This window comes from Somniosus microcephalus, chromosome 11, assembly GCF_052327205.1.
Source record: "Somniosus microcephalus isolate GS21.2 chromosome 11, FLI_Smic_1.0, whole genome shotgun sequence".
Taxonomy (NCBI): Eukaryota; Metazoa; Chordata; class Chondrichthyes; order Squaliformes; family Somniosidae; genus Somniosus; species Somniosus microcephalus.
The window spans coordinates 3,314,857-3,322,369 of NC_140997.1; positions in this window are offsets into that span (position 1 = coordinate 3,314,857).

Below are 7,513 nucleotides of genomic sequence, written 5' to 3' on the forward strand. Positions count from 1 at the left end.
GCGCTGACTCTCACTGGGATACGGGTCCCGTCCTCTCCTGAAGGTGCTGACTCTCACTGGGGTACGGGTCCCCTCCTCTCCTGAAGGTGCTGACTCTCACTGGGGTACGGGTCCCCTGCTCTCCTGAAGGTGCTGACTGTCACTGGGGTACGGGTCCCCTCCTCTCCTGAAGGTGCTGACTCTCACTGGGGTACGGGTCCCCTCCTCTCCTGAAGGTGCTGACTCTTCACTGGAGTATGGGTCCCCTCCTCTCCTGAAGGTGCTGACTCTCACTGGGGTACGGGTCCCCTCCTCTCCTGAAGGTGCTGACTCTCACTGGGGTACAGGTCCCCTCCACTCCGGAAGGTTCTGCTCTCACTTGGGTACAGGTCCCCTCCTCTCCTGAAGGTGCTGACTCTCACTGGGGTACGGGTCCCCTCCGCTCCTGAAGGTGCTGACTCTCACTGGGGTACGGGTTCCCTCCTCTCCTGAAGGTGGTGACTCTCACTGGGGTACGGGTCCCCTCCTCTCCTGAAGGCGCTGACTCTCACTGGGGTACGGGTTCCCTCCTCTCCTGAAGGTGCTGACTGATGTGCCTCATTGAATCCGCGACTCGACATTAACGGAGCAAAGCAAGGCTTTTATTAACTCAGAAAGTAATACACATTGGAGAAGTGTCTCTCATCCAGAGATCTGCTGTACTGCTGTGAGACACGCTGGGGCTTGCTTAAGTAGGGGCCAGGTATGGGCGGTGCCCTACACACAATACAATACAGGTAAGGAAATGAAACTGAAACTAAACTAAACACAGGGAATACAGTGCCTGATGAATGGCATATTTCATCACACTGACTCTCACTGGGGTACGTGTCCCCTCCTCTCCTGAAGGTGCTGACTCTCACTGGGTAACGGGTCCCCTCCTTTCCTGAAGGTGCTGCCTCTCACTGGGGTACGGGGCCCCTCCTCTCCTGAAGGTGCTGACTCTCACTGGGGTACGGGTCCCCACCTCTCCTGAAGGTGCTCACTCTCACTGGGGTACGGGCCCCCTCCTCTCCTGAAGGCGCTGACTCTCACTGGGATACGGGTCCCCTCCTCTCCTGAAGGTGCTGACTCTCACTGGGGTACGGGTCCCCTCCTCTCCTGAAGGTGCTGACTCTCACTGGGGTACGGGTCCCCTCCTCTCCTGAAGGTGCTGACTCTCACTGGGGTACAGGTCCCCTCCTCTCCTGAAGGTGCTGCCTCTCACTGGGGTACGGGTCCCCTCCTCTCCTGAAGGCGCTGACTCTCACTGGGGTACGGGTCCCCTCCTCTCCTGAAGGCGCTGACTCTCACTGGGGTACAGGTCCCCTCCTCTCCTGAAGGTGCTGACTCTCACTGGGATACGGGTCCCCTCCTCTCCTGACGGTGCTGACTCTCACTGGGGTACGGGTCCCCTCCTCTCCTGAAGGTGCTGACTCTCACTGGGGTACGGGTCCCCTCCTCTCCTGAAGGCGCTGACTCTCACTGGGGTACGGGTACCCTCCTCTCCTGAAGGTGCTGACTGATGTGCCTCATTGAATCCGCGACTCGACATTAACGGAGCAAAGCAAGGCTTTTATTAACTCAGAAAGTAATACACATTGGAGAAGTGTCTCTCATCCAGAGATCTGCTGTACTGCTGTGAGACACGCTGGGGCTTGCTTAAGTAGGGGCCAGGTATGGGCGGTGCCCTACACACAATACAATACAGGTAAGGAAATGAAACTGAAACTAAACTAAACACAGGGAATACAGTGCCTGATGAATGGCATATTTCATCACACTGACTCTCACTGGGGTACGTGTCCCCTCCTCTCCTGAAGGTGCTGACTCTCACTGGGTAACGGGTCCCCTCCTTTCCTGAAGGTGCTGCCTCTCACTGGGGTACGGGCCCCCTCGTCTCCTGAAGGTGCTGACTCTCACTGGGGTACGGGTCCCCTCCTTTCCTGAAGGTGCTGACTCTCACTGGGGTACGGGCCCCCTCCTCTCCTGAAGGCGCTGACTCTCACTGGGATACGGGTCCCCTCCTCTCCTAAAGGTGCTGACTCTCACTGGGGTACGGGTCCCCTCCTCTCCTGAAGGTGCTGACTCTCACTGGGGTTCGGGTCCCCTCCTCTCCTGAAGGTGCTGACTCTCACTGGGGTACGGGTCCCCTCCTCTCCTGAAGGTGCTGACTCTCACTGGGGTACGGGCCCCCTCCTCTCCTGAAGGCGCTGACTCTCACTGGGATACGGGTCCCCTCCTCTCCTGAAGGTGCTGACTCTCACTGGGGTACGGGTCCCCTCCTCTCCTGAAGGTGCTGACTCTCACTGGGGTACGGGTCCCCTCCTCTCCTGAAGGTGCTGACTCTCACTGGGGTACGGGTCCCCATCTCTTCTGAAGGTGCTGACTCTCACTGGGGTATGGGCCTCCTCCTCTCCTGAAGGTGCTGACACTCACTGGGGTACGGGTCCCCTCCTCTCCTGAAGGTGCTGACTCTCACTGGGGAACGGGTCCCCTCCTCTCCTGAAGCCGCTGACTCTCACTGGGGTACGGGTCCCCTCCTCTCCTGAAGGTGCTGACTCTCACTGGGGTACGGGTCCCCATCCTCTCCTGAAGGTGCTGACTCTCACTGGGGTACGGGTCCCCTCCTCCCCTGAAGGTGCTGACTCTCACTGGGGTACGGGTCCCCTCCTCTCCTGAAGGTGCTGACTCTCACTGGGGTACGGGTCCACTCCTCTCCTGAAGGTGCTGACTCTCACTGGGATACGCGTCGCCTCCTCTCCTGAAGGTGCTGACTCTCACTGGGATACGGGTCCCCTCGTCTCCTGAAGGTGCTGACTCTCACTGGGGTACGGGTCATCTCCTCTCCTGAAGGTGCTGACACTCACTGGGGTACAGGTCCCCTGCTCTACTGAAGGTGCTGACTCTCACTGGGATATGGTTCCCCTCCTCTCCTGAAGGTGCTGACTCTCACTGGGGTACGGGTCCCCTCCTCTGCTGAAGGTGCTGACTCTCACTGGGATACGAATCCGCTCCTCTCCTGAAGGTGCTGACTCTCACTGGGGTACAGGTCACCTCCTCTCCTGAAGGTGCTGACTCTCACTGGGATACGGTTCCCCTCCTCTCCTGAAGGTGCTGACTCTCACTGGGATACGGGTCCCCTCCTCTCCTGAAGGTGGTGCCTCTCACTGGAGTACGGGTCCCCTCCTCTCCTGAAGGTGCTGACTCTCACTGGGGTACGGGTCCCCTCCTCTCCTGAAGGTGCTGACTCTCACTGGGGTACGGGTCCCCTCCTCTCCTGAAGGTGCTGACTCTCACTGGGGTACGGGTCCCCTCCTCTCCTGAAGGTGCTGACTCGCACTGGGATACGGGTTCCCTCCTCTCCTGAAGAGCTGAATCTCACTGGGGTACGGGTCCCCTCCTCTCCTGAAGGTGCTGACTCTCACTGGGGTACGGGTCCCCTCCTCTCCTGAAGGTGCTGACTCTCACTGGGGTACGGGTCCCCTCCTCTCCTGAAGGTGCTGACTGTCACTGGGGTACGGGTCCCCTCCTCTCCTGAAGGTGCTGACTCTCACTGGGGTACGGGTCCCTCCTCTCCTGAAGGTGCTGACTCTCACTGGGGTACGGGTCCCCTCCTCTCCTGAAGGTGCTGACTCTCACTGGGGGACGGGTCCCCTCCTCTCCTGAAAGTGCTGACTTTCACTGGGGTACGGGTCCCCTCCACTCCTGAAGGTGCTGACTCTCACTGGGGTACGGGTCCCCTCCTCTCCTGAAGGCGCTGACTCTCACTGGGGTACGGGTCCCCTCCTCTCCTGAAGGTGCTGACTCTTCACTGGGGTATGGGTCCCCTCCTCTCCTGAAGGTGCTGACTCTCACTGGGATACGGGTCCCCTCCTCTCCTGAAGGTGCTGACTCTCACTGGGGTACGGGTCCCCTCCTCTCCTGTAGGTGCTGACTCTCACTGGGGTACGGGTCCCCTCCTCTCCTGAAGGTGCTGACTCTCACTGGGGTACGGGTCCCCTCCTCTCCTGAAGGTGCTGACTCTCACTGGGATACGAATCCCCTCCTCTCCTGAAGGTGCTGACTCTCACTGGGATACGGGTCCCCTCCTCTCCTGAAGGTGCTGAATCTCACTGGGGTACGGGTACCCTCCTCTCCTGAATGTGCTGACTCTCACTAGGGTATGGATCCCCTCCTCTCCTGAAGGTGCTGAATCTCACTGGGGTACGGCTCCCATCCTCTCCTGAAGGTGCTGACTCTCACTGGGGTACGGGCCCCCTCCTCTCCTGAAGGTGCTGACTCTCACTGGGGTACGGGTCCCCTCCTCTCCTGAAGATGCTGACTCTCACTGGGGTACGGGTCCCCTCCTCTCCTGAAGGTGCTGACTCTCACTGGGGTACGGGTCCCCTCCTCTCCTGAAGGTGCTGACTCTCACTGGGGTACTGGTCCCCTCCTCTCCTGAAGGTGCTGAATCTCACTGGGGTACGGGTCCCCTCCTCTCCTGAAGGTGCTGACTCTCACTGGGGTACGCGTCCCCCCCTCTCCTGAAGGTGCTGACTCTCACTGGGGTACGGGTCCCCTCCTCTCCTGAAGGTGCTGACTCTCACTGGGGTACGGGTCCCCTCCTCTCCTGAAGGTGCTGACTGTCACTGGGGTACGGGTCCCCTCCTCTCCTGAAGGTGCTGACTCTCACTGGGGTACGGGTCCCTCCTCTCCTGAAGGTGCTGACTCTCACTGGGGTACGGGTCCCCTCCTCTCCTGAAGGTGCTGACTCTCACTGGGGTACGGGTCCCCTCCTCTCCTGAAAGTGCTGACTTTCACTGGGGTACGGGTCCCCTCCTCTCCTGAAGGTGCTGACTCTCACTGGGGTACGGGTCCCCTCCTCTCCTGAAGTCGCTGACTCTCACTGGGGTACGGGTCCCCTCCTCTCCTGAAGGTGCTGAATCTCACTGGGGTACGGCTCCCATCCTCTCCTGAAGGTGCTGACTCTCACTGGGGTCCGGGTCCCCTCCTCTCCTGAAGGTGCTGACTCTCACTGGGGTACGGGTGCCCTCCTCTCCTGAAGGTGCTGACTCTCACTGGGGTACGGGTGCCCTCCTCTCCTGAAGGTGCTGACTCTCACTGGGGTACGGGTCCCCTCCTCTCCTGAAGGTGCTGACTCTCACTGGGGTACGGGTCCCCTCCTCTCCTGAGGGTGCTGACTCTCACTGGGGTACGGGTCCCCTTCTCTCCTGAAGGTGCTGACTCTCACTGGGGTACGGGTCCCCTCCTCTCCTGAAGGTGCTGACTCTCACTGGGGTACGGGTCCCCTCCTCTCCTGAAGGTGCTGACTCTTACTGGGGTACGGGTCCCCTCCTCTCCTGAAGGTGCTGACTCTTCACTGGGGTACGGGTCCCCTCCTCTCCTGAAGGTGCTGACTCTCACTGGGATACGGGTCCCCTCCTCTCCTGAAGGTGCGGAATCTCACTGGGGTACGAGTACCCTCCTCTCCTGAATGTGCTGACTCTCACTGGGGTACGAGTCCCCTCCTCTCCCGAAGCGCTGACTCTCACTGGGGTACGGGTCCCCTCCTCTCCTGAAGGTGCTGACTCTTCACTGGGGTATGGGTCCCCTCCTCTCCTGAAGGTGCTGACTCTCACTGGATACGGGTCCCCTCCTCTCCTGAAGGTGCTGAATCTCACTGGGGTACGGGTCCCACCCTCTCCTGAAGGTGCTGACTCTCACTGGGGTACGGGTCCCCTCCTCTCCTGAAGGTGCTGACTCTCACTGGGGTATGGGTCCCCTCCTCTCCTGAAGGTGCCGACTCTCACTGGGGTATGGGTCCCCTCCTCTCCTGAAGGTGCTGACTCTCACTAGGGTATGGGTCCCCTCCTCTCCTGACGGTGCCGACTCTCACTGGGGTATGGGTCCCCTCCTCTCCTGAAGGTGCTGACTCTCACTGGGGTATGGGTCCCCTCCTCTCCTGACGGTGCTGACTCTCACTGGGGTACGGGTCCCCTCCTCTCCTGAAGGTGCTGACTCTCACTGGGGTATGGGTCCCCTCCTCTCCTGAAGGTGCCGACTCTCACTGGGGTATGGGTCCCCTCCTCTCCTGAAGGTGCTGACTCTCACTGGGGTATGGGTCCCCTCCTCTCCTGACGGTGCTGACTCTCACTGGGGTACGGGTCCCCTCCTCTCCTGAAGGTGCTGACTCTCACTGGGGTACAGGTCCCCCCCTCTCCTGAAGGTGCTGACTCTCACTGGGGTACGTGTCCCCTCCTCTCCTGAAGGTGCTGACTCTCACTGGGGTACAGGTCATCTCCTCTCCTGAAGGTGCTGACTCTCACTGTGGTACAGGTCATCTCCTCTCCTGAAGGTGCTGACTCTCACTGGGGTACATGTCCCCTCCTCTCCTGAAGGTGCTGACTCTCACTGGGTTACGGGTCCAATGTCAGTGGAAACCCTTCAGTCTCTTTTCACTCTTCCTGTGTGTAGCCTAGACATTGATGGGGCGATTTTCCAATTGGAGGCGGGTTGGGAGCGGGTTTGGGTGTGGGCAGATTCCGAACCCGCCTCCACTGTCAGGTGGGAAAAAGTTGGGATATTCCCCTAATTGCCCAATTAACTCCGGGCGTGTGGGTTCCCCTGTGCCAATTAACTCCGGGCGTGTGGGTTCCCCTGGACCAATTAACTCTGGGCGTGTGGGTTCCCCAGGACCAATTAACTCCGGGCGTGTGGGTTCCCCTCGGCCAATTCCGGGCGTGTGGGTTCCCGTGGGCCTATTATCTCCGGGCGTGTGGGTTCCTCTGGGCCAATTATCTCCAGGCGTGTGGGTTCCCGTGGGCCAATTAACTCCGGGCGTGTGGGTTCCCCTGGGCCAATTAACTCCGGGCGTGTGGGTTCCCCTGGGCCAATTAACTCCGGGCGTGTGGGTTCCCCATGGCCAATTAACTCCGGGCGTGTGGGTTCCCCTGGGCCAATTAACTCCGGGCGTGTGGGTTCCCCATGGCCAATTATCTCTGGGCATGTGGGTTCCCCTGGGCCAATTATCTCTGGGCGTGTGGGTTCCCCTGGGCCAATTAACTCCGGGCGTGTGGGTTCCTCTGGGCCAATTATCTCCAGGCGTGTGGGTTCCCGTGGGCCAATTAACTCCGGGCGTGTGGGTTCCCCTTGGCCAATTAACTCCGGGCGTGTGGGTTCCCCTGGGCCAATTAACTCCGGGCGTGTGGGTTCCCCATGGCCAATTAACTCCGGGCGTGTGGGTTCCCCATGGCCAATTATCTCTGGGCGTGTGGGTTCCCCTGGGCCAATTATCTCTGGGCGTGTGGGTTCCCCATGGCCAATTATCTCTGGGCGTGTGGGTTCCCCTGGGCCAATTATCTCTGGGCGTGTGGGTTCCCCTGGGCCAATTATCTCTGGGCGTGTGGGTTCCCCTGGGCCAATTATCTCTGGGCGTGTGGGTTCCCCTGGGCCAATTACTCTCTTTGGACTGAAACTCGCCTCTCCTGACGCCACTTATGCAGCTTTAGTTCAGGGCTGCTGCTTCCTGGGCTCG